Raw genomic sequence first — 13,001 nt, 5'->3', positions numbered from 1 at the left:
GGGTCCCTCTTGTTATACTCCATAAAGAAGAGGGGACCTTTCAGTTTGCCCTGCCTGAGTACCTACATTTCTTCAAAACTGAAAGCTCCCAGAGTTGGAAGGATCTGAGCTGTTGAAGACTGAAGACGTTGCCTTTTCCCTTGTTATGTGGCCTTCCTCTGTCCTTCTCACTGTTCTAAGTTATTATTTTTTTCCAAAAAATGTCTGGCAGTCTTGACAGTATATCAGTTTTTGTTATAATGTTAAATGTCAGCATTCCATCAAACAGTGAGTCAGTGTCTGGCTTAACACTGAGCTGCTTCCTCTGTTCCGTGGGTATTCCTTTTTGTATATATTTTAAGGTAGTGTTAACCAGAAAAACCCCTGACTGGGCCCTTTCATGATACATTCACTTTTTAAAAAATGCGTACATAATAATGAGAGGCAAAAAGTAGTGAAAGAAGTATTGTACCTATTTCTGGTGGTTGCACTCTCAGGACGCATCATTGACACATGTAGTGCATGGGGGAGGGTGGGGGCCCAGCAGGGGAGGGTGTCTTGTTTTAAGGAAAGACCAAAGAACTTAAAAGGTAAACAGCAGGAGTCATAATAGCTATGATATTGAGCTGGTTATTCCAAAAGACCTTCCTTAAATCGGAAAGATGCCTACATATAATAAAGCAGAAGTTGCTAGGGAATAAGGCTGTTTAACCAGAAAGTAAACTGCAGGAGAATGAAAATGCCTTCCCTTCACTGGGAGTGTTAAAACCTAAGCAGAAGATTCAATGCCACGAACACCTCCTGCAGGTGCTGCGTGGAAGGAGCTATCCTAGCTGTAGTAGGAGGGACTCTCTTCAAAGACAGAGATTGAATTACGTAATATCTAAATTACCCTTCAACAGTAAGATTCTAAAAATACCGTCAATTATTGTCTTTTGGAAGCACAGAATTCTGATTTGCAAACTGTTCCTAGAACCTTTTGTTTTCAGGAATACTGCTATGGGGCTGAGCTTTCTTTATCAATGAAAGCAGCCCTTTTATTTATTTTGCACATTGAGTTTCTGTATAACGTGTCTGCTGGGAAGAGTCTCCACTAGATTAACAAAGTTTGCATTGATAATTATGGACTATTAGCTCAAAAAAAAGTTGACTTAAATTCATCCTTAGACATGCTTGTCGAGTTATATTTTGAAATCTTTTTATACCAAGTGCTGGGGATATTGAGGTTTCTTCTCAACAGCTCCAGATTGTCTGCAAGAATAAGTCCAGTTTCTTCGAAGTGTCATCTAAGGCCGTTCACGACTCTTGCCAGTCTCATCTACCCCCAACATGACCCTGAGCTTCAGCCATGCTGGTCTTTTTACAATGGTCAGAAAACACCAGCCTTCCTCAACCCTCTGGGTCTTTATTTATCTTCTATGTTGAATGACGTCTCCTTTGCAAATGTCACATCTGCCTTAAATTCTGGAATGAATGAGGCATTTCCTTCTCTCTAAGCACATTGCATCCTCTATTTTAGCAATTAATCCACTGCATAAAATGGTTATTGTCTTTGCCTGGCACTGTAGTAAAAATAGTTGCTTATCTTTGTAATCTTAGCATGTAACACTACTTGGCATAGTGTTTTTCGGAGGAAGGGGAGAGAGGGAAGAAGAATGTTTATGTTTTTGGCATGGCCTCATGATATGGGTCAGTCCTAGATTCCAAATTATAAATGCTTATTGAAGAACAACTGAAACAGTTACAACAGTTCAATGTTTCCTTTTCTTCCTCAAGAATTTCCTGGTGCCTGAAGGTCTAGAGTGGAGCCTACATTTCAATAAGCATCCACTGAAATCCTCATGATCAGACAAGTTTGGGAAACCATGTCCATTTTATTTCTACGGCAAACTTAAAAATCACTCCTACATTGTCAATTCTACAGATTTTCTAGCATGGACAAATATTTTACTGCTTATCATTGCTGTTTAATTTTGCTTATAGTGACTCAAGGAGCAAGAATTTAAACAAAAATATGGGAATTATTTAAGTATGTAAACCTGAACATTCACAGCTAAACAGTTTATGGGAAGGAAGCAGTGGCCTTTTTTGAGTATATTAGACTTTACCCAGGAAAAGATCAGAATGACAAAGTATCTGGACACTCTGTGAAGAATCATGTTCCTTGAAGAGAATGGAATGCTTTCATATTGAAAAGATTGCTTTTATCACATCACCCCTCCCACAATAACAACCTCACCCAATATCACCACCAGCTTGCCAGAATTTGTTCAAAAAACACTTTGGGGATGTATATTTAACACAGCTTACCTTCAAGAATCTCAAAATGTCCCTGAGGTTTTACCATGAGAAAGTCATTCCTCTGGGTTCAAAAGCACTTTTTTCGAAAGTCCTTTATTAAAAGATACAGATTAGAGAAGGAAATGACAAACCATTGTCCACCACTAACATTAGTAAGGACTAATGTATCGCAGTTCTCACAGGACTGGTCAAAAGCGGATGAAGACAGGTGTGTTTATAGAGGGAGGAAGGCCACAGCTGCAGTATGGCGGGGGATGCTGGGGAAGAGCACCTGGGAGTGTGGGGCTCAGAGAACAGGACCACCACTTCATCAACAGCACATTGGTTGTGCAACTCTCTGTGCTAGACACCTGCCCAGCACAGAAAAGAGTACAATAAAATTAAAGACACAGTCTACTCTCTCACAATATGCAGCAGCAGTGAAGGTAAATCACTGTGCCACACATGCTCACTTCTGTGTAATGTTCTCTAGACCAGTTCCCATCTAGAGTCAGACCTGGGTTGGAATTTATATAGATCTGCTACTTACCAGATGTCTGTACCAGACCTTGAGAAACATACTAAGCTTCTTTAAACCTCATTTAAAATGAAGGCAATGAGAGTAATTAATTCATAGGCTTTTTATGAGGATTAAAAGAAACACTGCAAATCAAGTAGTTGGCATGGTGCCCGGCACAAAATAAGCCCTCAATAAACTTTAGTTATTGTTGCAGTATTCAGCAGCAAGCTGAGTCACAGGAGTGCTTAAAATAAATATTCTGTAGATGAAGATTGTGTGTGTGTGTGTGTGTGTGTGTGTGTGTGTGTGTGCGCGCATGTGCGTGTATGTGTGACTTACAGGCAGTGTGTAGTTAGAAAAACCTGCTAGAATAAATGGCATTTGGTTGTAATCTTCCTTGGAGGATGGATTGGTGGAGGAAGGGAAGCTGGAGGATCTGGGGAGGTATAGTACACACTCTAGCCTGAGAGAAAAAGCAAGAGCAAAGAAGATCCAGAAAAACAGTGATATGTGGACCACTTTGATTAAATAGGAGGGTTGGGGCACGAGAAGAGATGAGACTGTTAAGCTAGGGTGGAGCCAAATTAGTTATTTGTATTGGGAGGTCTTTTAGCTACAGGTAACCAAATTCCTGGCTAACTTCTCGAACCACAAAGACATTTATATTTACAAGGACATCTGTGACTACGTGGTCCCATGATTAGTCTAGAGACTCAACAGTATCATCAAGGACCTAGGCTCTTTCCATCCTTCTTCTCCACGCTGTTCTGTTGGCTTCTGTCCTTGTGGTTGCAAAGGATGTCAGAGCTCCTGGGATCACTTCTTCATAAAGCACTGTCTCAGCTACTGGAAAATACCACCAAAATAAGCTATAAATAGAGCAAAGCTGAATATGACTTACTGCAGAAGTGTAACCACTGCCTTGGCAGAGTCATAGTAAACTAGATGGGAAAGGCAAAAGCACAGCATTTAGGATTTTTAATTTTTTTATTTTTGGTTAAGGTGAGTTTCTATGTGGGAGTCTAATAAGGACTGAAGAAAGTTTTTGACTTTAGAGTTTAAAATTGGTAGAGACAGCAAGGAGAGAATTTAAGTGAATTTTGAAGAAATAATAAATATGTAGGTAAATAATAATAGATGTTTTTCCTTCTTAAGTTCTTTAAGATATGTAAGAAAATTAAAAGCAAAAAAGTATAAAATTATAAGATGCTGATGCAAAAAATCAAAGAAGACCTTAAAAAAATGGAAAAACATACTGAGTTCATGTCTTAAAAGACTAGTCAAAATGTCAATTCTTCTCAATGAATTTATAGATTTAATGTAACCCAATCAAAACCCTATCATGATTTTTGTGTAGATATAGACAAGCTGATTCTGAAATCTATATTGAATAAAGAACTCGAATAGCCAAAACAATTTTGGCAAAGCTGAACAAAGTTGGAGGACTCACATTACCCAATTTTAATATTTGCTCCAAATCTATGATAATGAAAAGAATGTGGTATTGATAAAAGATACATAAATTTATGGACCACAATAGAGAGTTCAGAAATACACCCCTACAAATGTTCAATTGAGAAGTGTGCAAAGACACTTTAATGAAGAAAAGATAACTTTTTCAGGAAATTATGCTTGAAGACTTGGTGATGCGTTGGCCAAAAAAATGAATTAGACCTTTATCTCACATCTTATTCAAAAATCAACTCAAAATAAATCATAAACAAATTTAAAACATAAAATATAAAATCTTTAGATGAAAGCATAGGACAGCATCTTTGTGACCTTGGGTTAGACAAAGAGTAGATAAATGACACCAAAAAAACAAGCCATAAAAGAAAACATTATTATAAATTGGACTTCATCAAAATTATAATTTTTTGCTTTATAAAGAGCATTATTAAGAAAATGAAAGAACATTTGAAAATGTGTTCAAATCATATTTCTATCAAAAGATGTGTAGGCAGAGTATGTACATATCCCCCCAAGTTTAACAAACCAATCAATTAAAACTTGAGCAAAAGACTTGAACAAACACTCTAAACAAGATATTCAGATGAAGAATGAGCACCTGAAAAGAAGCTCAGCATCATTAATCACTGAGGAAACACAAATCAAAGCCATAATGAGATACCACTATACACACACATACACACACCCAAACATATTTAAAAACCTGATAACATCAAGTGCCTATGAGGATGCAGAGCAACTGGAAATCTCGTGCATTCCTGATGGAAATCCAATAATGATACAGCTACTCTGGAAAACATTTTCTTATAAAGTTAAACTATTTCACATAAAGTTACCACATGACCCAGCAATCCCACTCCTAGGCATGTACTTTAGAGAAATGAATATTAACATTCACACAAAAATCTGCATACAAAATGTTTATAGCTGCATCACTCATAATTACCAAAACCTGGAATAACCTATATTAGTCCATTTTTGTGTTTCTTATAACAGAATACCTGAAACTGGGTAATTTATAAAGAACAGAGGTTTATTTGGCTCACGTTCTGGGACAGCTGCATCTGGCACGGGCCTCAGGCTGCTTCTACTCATGGCGGAAAGTGACAGGCAGCCGGCGGGTACAAGCAGGTCACATGGCGAGAGGAAGCAAGAGAGCGAGAGAAGGTGCCAGGGTCTTTTTAAACAACAAGCTCTCACAGGATCTAATAAAGTGAAAAAGCACTCACTACCCCAATCCCTAGGGAAATCATTAATCCATTCATGAGGGATCCGACCCCATGACCCAAACTGCTCCCAACATTGCCAAGTTGGGGATTAGATTTTAACATGAGCTTTGGAGGGACAACACATCCAAATTCTTATCATAACCCAAATGTTGTTCAACAGGCAGTGGATAAAGAAACTGTAGCACATCTATCTAGTGGAATAGTACTTAGCAACAAACCACTTGTTATGAGTTGAATATCTTGAGAAAGATATGTTGATGTCCCCACCCCCAGTACCTCAGAATGTGACCTCATTTGAAAATGAAGGCATTGCAGATATAATTAGTTAAGATTAAGTCACGTTGGAGTAGGGTGGACCCCTAGTGCAATGAAAGGGTACTTTGAAAGTTCGTGGAAAAATAGAATTAAAGATAATACAAATCTTTCCATGAAATTTTTGAAGGCCCCTTATATGACTGGTATCCTTATAAAAAGACAGCTGTATGAAGACAGAGACACATGGGGAGAAATGCCATGTGACAATGAAAGCAGAGATTGATGTTATGCAGCTGCAAGACAAGAAAAACAAACGATTTTTAGAAAACCCCCAGAAGCTAGGAAGAAAGGAAGGATTCCCTACATGTTTCAGAGGGAACATGGCCCTGCCGACACCTTAATTTCAGACTTCTTGTCTCCAGACTTGTGAAACAATAATTCCTGTTGTTTTAAGTCACTCGATTTGTGCTACTTTGTTACAGCAGCCCTAGGAAACTCATCCACTACGGCTAAATATAATATAATATATCAAAATGCTTCATGCTAAGTGGAGGAAATGTCAAGAATTGTAAAGGGTCTGAGGTTTTACCCGCTTAAAAGCTAAGAATTTAACCTGCCACCGTTCATAAATGCTAACAGAAGACAGGAGACCCCTGGGTCAGAGAGAAAGGACTTTATGACTCACGGCACAGCAGCCAGCATGAGCTTTGTGTTCTGACCCATTCCTGTAGCCCCCAACCCATGGGCACAATGCAGTGGTAGGCCCAGATAAATGCCATGTGTATGGTGGGTTTTTGTCACAGCTGAGGGACTACACCTTAGAAAACCCCCAACCTTATAAACGGAGCTTCAAGCAATTCTGCCCAACCTTTGTTTCAGAAGGGGACATAATATTTATAATCCTGGCCAATAAACAAACCTACCTTCAGCCTCAAAGGGAGATACTACTCTATCTTAGCCAATTGCCTTGAACCGTAGCAAAACAGCCTTGAAAAGCTAGTCTGGAACAAAAGCTGTTATGAGATGTGCAGAAACACAATGGAGAAGTGCACCCAGTGGAAGTCAGTCTCAGAAGATGATTGATTTCATTTACATGACATTCTGGAAAAGATGGAGCTATTGTGACAGGTTATAGATAGATCAATGCTTCCCAGGGGTTAGTGTGAGGTAGAAGGTCAAAGGGTCATGATGAGGGATTTCTGGGGTGTGATAGAACTGTTCTTTGACTTGTTTGAGGTGGAAATTTTGTGAATGTATACATGGGTTAAAACTCAGAAATGTACATCAGAACTAAAGTGAATTTTACTGTATGTAAATTAAAATATTAAAAATTAACAAAAATCAAATAATAATAAACAAAGAATGTTTGTTATAAAAAGAAGACATTGGATCTGAAAGGGTTACAAAACACCGTTCTAACCATTCCTTCTATTTCTATTCCACTAATAGTTTCTGAAATGCTGCTTCCATTTAAGGGATCAGTGGTCAGAGACAGCCTGGTATGAACCGTTTACACAAGCCTAGGAAAGTTCATGTACACAAGTCCACAGGAAATACACACAATAAAGTCTTTGAGAATTAGAAGACAAACATTAGGTTTTTAATGTCTGGTTCTGACATTTACTCAATTTAAGAGCAGTGAGTCTTCAGGGGAAATGGTTCTCCAATTGTGCCAACTTTCAATTACTTTCAAGCAACCAATTACATGATCTATTTCTTTAAAAGATAAAGTTTTGGCCTGACCTCCTTGGCTGAATCAGAAGACCAGATTTTTCCTGCCAATATTTAGGCATTTTTCATTTTAGAAATGAAATGGAATGCTATACTACATCTGACCTCTTCCCCATCACAAACCAGGCCATCTGTGCTGAAACGTTTTATTTTTTTCTTCCTCTGTTTTAATTTATTTTCCAATATTCTTTTCCTGTTGTAAGGAATATTGCTACTTTAAACTTTCTCAGACCATGTCCTAAAGCAGATATGATGTTTTGGGGAACCAGCTTAGAGGGTGGTTAATTAATTTCATAAAAAATGGTTTTGACCTCTTATTACCAAGTTTTTTTGTTAGCAGTAAATATCATATGTGAATTAAGCCACTTAAGTCAATAAATACAGTAACTGAAAAAAAATGATGGAATATTGCTGTTTAATTTAGACTATAAGTCTAATTTCTCTTCTATAACATGTTTTACAATTACAGTGATTAAAGCAATCTTCTCAAGCTTCTTGGTTCTTGAAAAAAGGGATACAGGAAAATTAATTATCCTGCTGCACTTAGGAAGTTACCTAAAACTTCTGAGTTAATTGTTTTTCCTTCTAGATGCTTCTCCTCAAACCTAACATTTTTATTTTCCTCTAGGTTCTCCACTGACCTCAGCTCCCAATCCATCCTCACCACTCTGCCATGTCTAGCCCTTACAGGTGACGCACACGCCCTGCTCACACTGTCTACATGTCCCGTGTGCAGCCTTAAGATGTTTGGTGTAATATTGTTTTCTTCTGTCATTCCATTTTTGGTTCTTTATAATATGTATATATTTTTACCTGCATTTTTTTTATTAAATACAGCACAACACTTTTGGCTACAGCAACCCTGGGTATAATTACAAACAAATAATTTAGAAAGCAGAACTGCTCATATGACCAATTATGACTAGGCCCCATTTTAATTATGAGAAAAGCTTGGTAGCTCAGTGATCTATGTGAAGACACTCAGAGCCATAATGAAAGTGGGACTCCAGGTTGAACTAAGACTTCGCTTTCAAGTCTCGCTATTTTGAGGGGGGGACTGAAGCAAGCAATTTGGGCAGTGCAATAGAACATATCTATGGAAATTGGACTCAAAAGAGTGGTGAATTCCCAGCAACAATTCTACCAAAAATCTACAGTCAGAAGCCACAACTCCTTCTCTTAGATAAATGTTGTTTAATCTGAGCCTTAGAGGAACAAGTCACTGCAGTTTCCAAACACAGTTTATAGCATTTGCCTTGTCTGTCTCTTGAGTAGTTATCAACGACTTCGTACTTCCATCCTGTTCAAACACAACTTTTGGCCATTACTATTAATGTGCTCCATTGTCTATCCTCACCCTTGCCTGAATCCTTCATTATAGACCTTCTTGTTTCCTTCTCCTGGTTTCTCAATGTCATTCCCTGAAAGTGCTGTTCTCCAGCTGGCCCAGTGTATTTAAAGAGGGGTTTTGTGACTCACATCTTTCCCAGCGGACTATTAAACAGTTTTCTTTGTAGAGATGCTTCTATTCCAATAAAGATAAATATTACTTTTTTTTTTTATTTAGCCACTGTATAAGAGTTCTCAAATTAAACTGCTGTGTTTCCAAATCAAACTTTTCTTTAATTGATCTAATGTCACACAAAACCAAGGTGGTTGCTGGAGTTCAATATGCACATTTACATCCAAACTATTTAAAGAATACCTGGGCTGTCCCTAGAGTTAGGTGCTCAATACTCATCTGTTGAATGAATGAATGAATGAATGAGTCACAAATAGTCTCTACTATCATGTGGGCAATATATCACATACTAAATATAATTTATAATCTATTCTCTAGAATCCTAAGTTTGAATACAGGCTGGAGTGAGTGATGGGGCCTACAGTGTAATAAATGAAAGGGACTCTTCTAGCAGATGGGAATCCTCTGTGAAGGAAGGCAGATGCTGTGCCCTGTTTCTCAAACATTAGAAGAAAGAATGAAATGAGAGGGAAGCATCAGACAGGATTAACAGTAGGCTGGGAGTTATAGGAGGAATCTGATCAAAAGGAGGCATAAAAGTAAATAATAAAAAAAAATAGAGTTTACCTGAAGATTAGAATGGCAACCAGTAGCCTGTGAGCAGCTGAAAAACCTCCGATCATCAGGAGCTTCTACTATGAAGTGAATGACAACTAAGAGAACAACTCTCAGCTTGTAGAAGTCATTGAAGGGTGTCAGCAGCAGGGTAAGAGACACGAGATGGGGGGCAGGACTCTGAAAGATGTCCTTTATTTGTGCTAATGTTCCTCAAACCTCAAAATTGTGCCCCCCCCCAAAAGCAAGTCATCCAAGAAGGAAAACGATGTACAATACATCCACAGAGGAAAGCTATACATAATATTTACATATTGTTGGGCTTAGAAAGTAATAATTATGCACCAAGTCACCCGATAGAGTTCAAAAATGACAAACTGTGAAGGAATACTTGAAACAGAGAGGCCGAACATGAATTACTTGTTGATATTTGGCCCAATTAGGAAGGTCCCCATCTGTAGTGGATTGAATGTCTCCCTAAACTCATTGAAGCTTGAATTGTGTCCCCCAAGTTTTATGTATTAGAAACTAGGCCCCCACTGTGACTGTTAAGGTGGGAAATCCTATTATGGTCATTGAAAGGTGGAGCCTTGAAGAGGTGATTGGATTGTAGGACCTTGCAGCAGTGAATGGATTAAAAATACTGGTCAGGGGTGTGGTTCTGAGGGCTTTAAAAAGAGTGAATGCGAAGCGCTCTATCTCTGCTTCCTCCACCATTTCACAATGTGACACCCTGCCCTCACTGAAGTCAACACCAAAGGAGCCTTCACCAGATGTGCAAATAGAGCTGTAATAAACGTGGGCATGCAGGTATTCCTTCAACATGATCATTTCCATTCCCTAGGGTATATACCCAGCAATGGGGTTGCTAGTTTGTATTGCAGTTCTATCTGTAGTTGTCTGAGGAACTTCCATACTGTTTTCCATAATGGCTGCAGCATTTTGTATTTCCACCAACAGTGTAGGGGGGTTCCCCTTTCTCCACATCATTGCCAGTATTTATTATTCTCTGTCTTCTTGATAAGAGCCAGTCTAACTGAGGTGAGATGATCTCTCTCAGTGTGGTTTTGATTTGCATTTCCCTGATGCTGAGTGATGTCGAGCAGCTTTTCATGTGTCCATTGGCCATTTGTACTTCTTCGTATGAGAAATGTCCATTCCGCTCCTCTGCTCATTTTTTAACTGGGTTAACTTGTTTTCTTACTGTTGAGTTGTTTGAATTCTTTGTATATTCTGGATATAAATCCCTTGTCAAATGGATAGTTTTCAAATATTTTTTCCCATTCTGTAGGTTGTCTTTTCACTCTGTTAATTGTTTCTTTTACTGTGCAGAAGCTTTTTAGTTTGATATAGTCCCATTTGTTTTTTTCTTTTGTTGCCTGTGCTTTTGGGGTCTTATTCATAAAGTCTTTGCCCAGTGCTATTTCCTGAAGTGTTTTCCCTATTTTGTTTTAGGAGTTTTTTAGTTTCTGATCTTATTTAAGTCTTTAATCCACTTTGAGTTGATTTTGATATATGGTGAAAGTTATGGGTCTAGTTTCGTTTTTCTACATACAGATTTCCAGTTTTCCCATCATCATTTACTGAAGAGGCAGTTTTTCCCCAGTTTATGTTCTTGGTGCCTTTGTCTAAGATCAGTTGGCTGTAAGTATGTGGGCTGATTTCTGGGTCCTCTATTCTCTTCCATTGGTCTGAGTGTCTGTTTTTATGCCAATACCATGCTACATAGCTTTGTAGTATAATTTGAAGTCAGGTAGTGTTATGCATCCAGCTTTATTTATTTTTGCTCAGGATTGCTTTGGCTAGTCAAAGTCCTTTACTATTCCATATGAACGTTAGGATTGTTTTTTCTATTTCTGTGAAGAATGTTATTGGTATTTTGACAGGGATTGCATTGAACCTGTAGATCACTTTGGGTAATATGTACATATTCACAATGTTAATTCTTCCAATCCAAGAGCATGGAATGTCTTTCAGTCTTTTTGCGTCCTCTATAATTTCTTTCAGCAGTAATTTGTAGTTCTCACTGTAGACATCTTTCATCCTCTTGGTTACACTGATTTTACGTATATGGTAGATATTCTTACGTGACAAGCCGTTAAGAAATTCCAGAGTAAGGAAACATCACCTAGTTCAAGAGTAACTCCATGCTATTTCTATGTAGACATATGGGAACATGAACTTACAAAATTTCTTGAAAATTTTTGAGTATAAGGTCAATTATTAGATTTTAATGGATTCTACACTGATAATCCAACAAATTTTTTCTGGCTGTTGAGTTTTTTAAGCCTTAAGGATAATTGTTAGGAAATTAAACCAAGTGAATAAAGCATTCTTGAGTAGTATTTATGCAATTCTGAGAAGGCTGCATGTTATGTTTTAAAGTTATGATTGAGAAATGAATTTCCTTTTCTCTCATTTCAATTGTTTTGTTTGGCTTTTATTTTTTATTTTTATTTTTTTTGTCTTTAAGCCAGAAATTTCTTTGCTCAAGTCATTGGATAAAATAGGCATAGTCCTTGCTCTTGTGGGCATTAGGTAAAGCAAGCAGAGCTAAATCTAGTTACATTTAGTAAACCAGATGTTAAATATATCAAAAGAATGAAAGGTAGTTTAGTTTGGGTTTCCCAAAAGGAGAGCATAAGACAAAGCTTTGGATGCTGGTAGTTTATCCCAGGAAGCAGGAGTGAGAGAACAGAGAGGGTAAGATAGAAAGAGTCACTAATGTAGTTGAAAGTGCAGAATGCCTCCCAGAACTGCCCCTTGAAAGCCAAGAGATGGGAGTATTTATACCCCCACTCCCATTGTTTGAGGGCTGCTCACCAGGGGCATGAACTCTCCCAGATTCCTGCACTGTGTCTTCATGTGGACCACAAGAGCTCCTGCTGTGTCTAAGGATACAAGGCAGAATGCAGAAAGATATTCTGTTTGCTTAGGGACTGACACTAAGGTGTGTCTGTGAGAAAAGGAAACTGTCTGCTGCAGGGGCATTGAAACAGAGGTGCAGAGGTGGAGGGGATGCGACAGAGACCCAAGGCATCAACTACAAGTGGCACTGAAGACTGCCTTTCCTGATGCTGAACAAATGCCTCAGGACTTAAATCTCGAAGAGAGAAAACAATTAGTAGAATGTAAATCTATGTGCTCAACTGATCTTATAAAATTTACCTGGGGATGAGATCCAGCCCCCAAATTATTTCTCTCTATTAGTCTTTTCCAACTTGCAAAACACCCTGGGGACGTCCAAATCAAATATTTTCATCCTTGTGGCCTTCTTTTTTCTCTGCCTTAGCTCCAGAGTCCCATAGCCTTAGGTTGTTTGAAGAAGAATCGACACTATGATGAAGGAAACAGACAGGAAGCTACAGACCAAAGCAAACAGATTAATTACACAGACTTTGCCAAAACAACAAAACAGGTGCTATTTTTATCTATAAGAGTGATGCTTTTATTTGTATTT

The sequence above is a fragment of the Cynocephalus volans genome, chromosome 9 (genome assembly GCF_027409185.1).
Source record: "Cynocephalus volans isolate mCynVol1 chromosome 9, mCynVol1.pri, whole genome shotgun sequence".
In the NCBI taxonomy this organism is placed as follows: domain Eukaryota; kingdom Metazoa; phylum Chordata; class Mammalia; order Dermoptera; family Cynocephalidae; genus Cynocephalus; species Cynocephalus volans.
Note: the sequence above shows the minus strand (reverse complement) of the source record.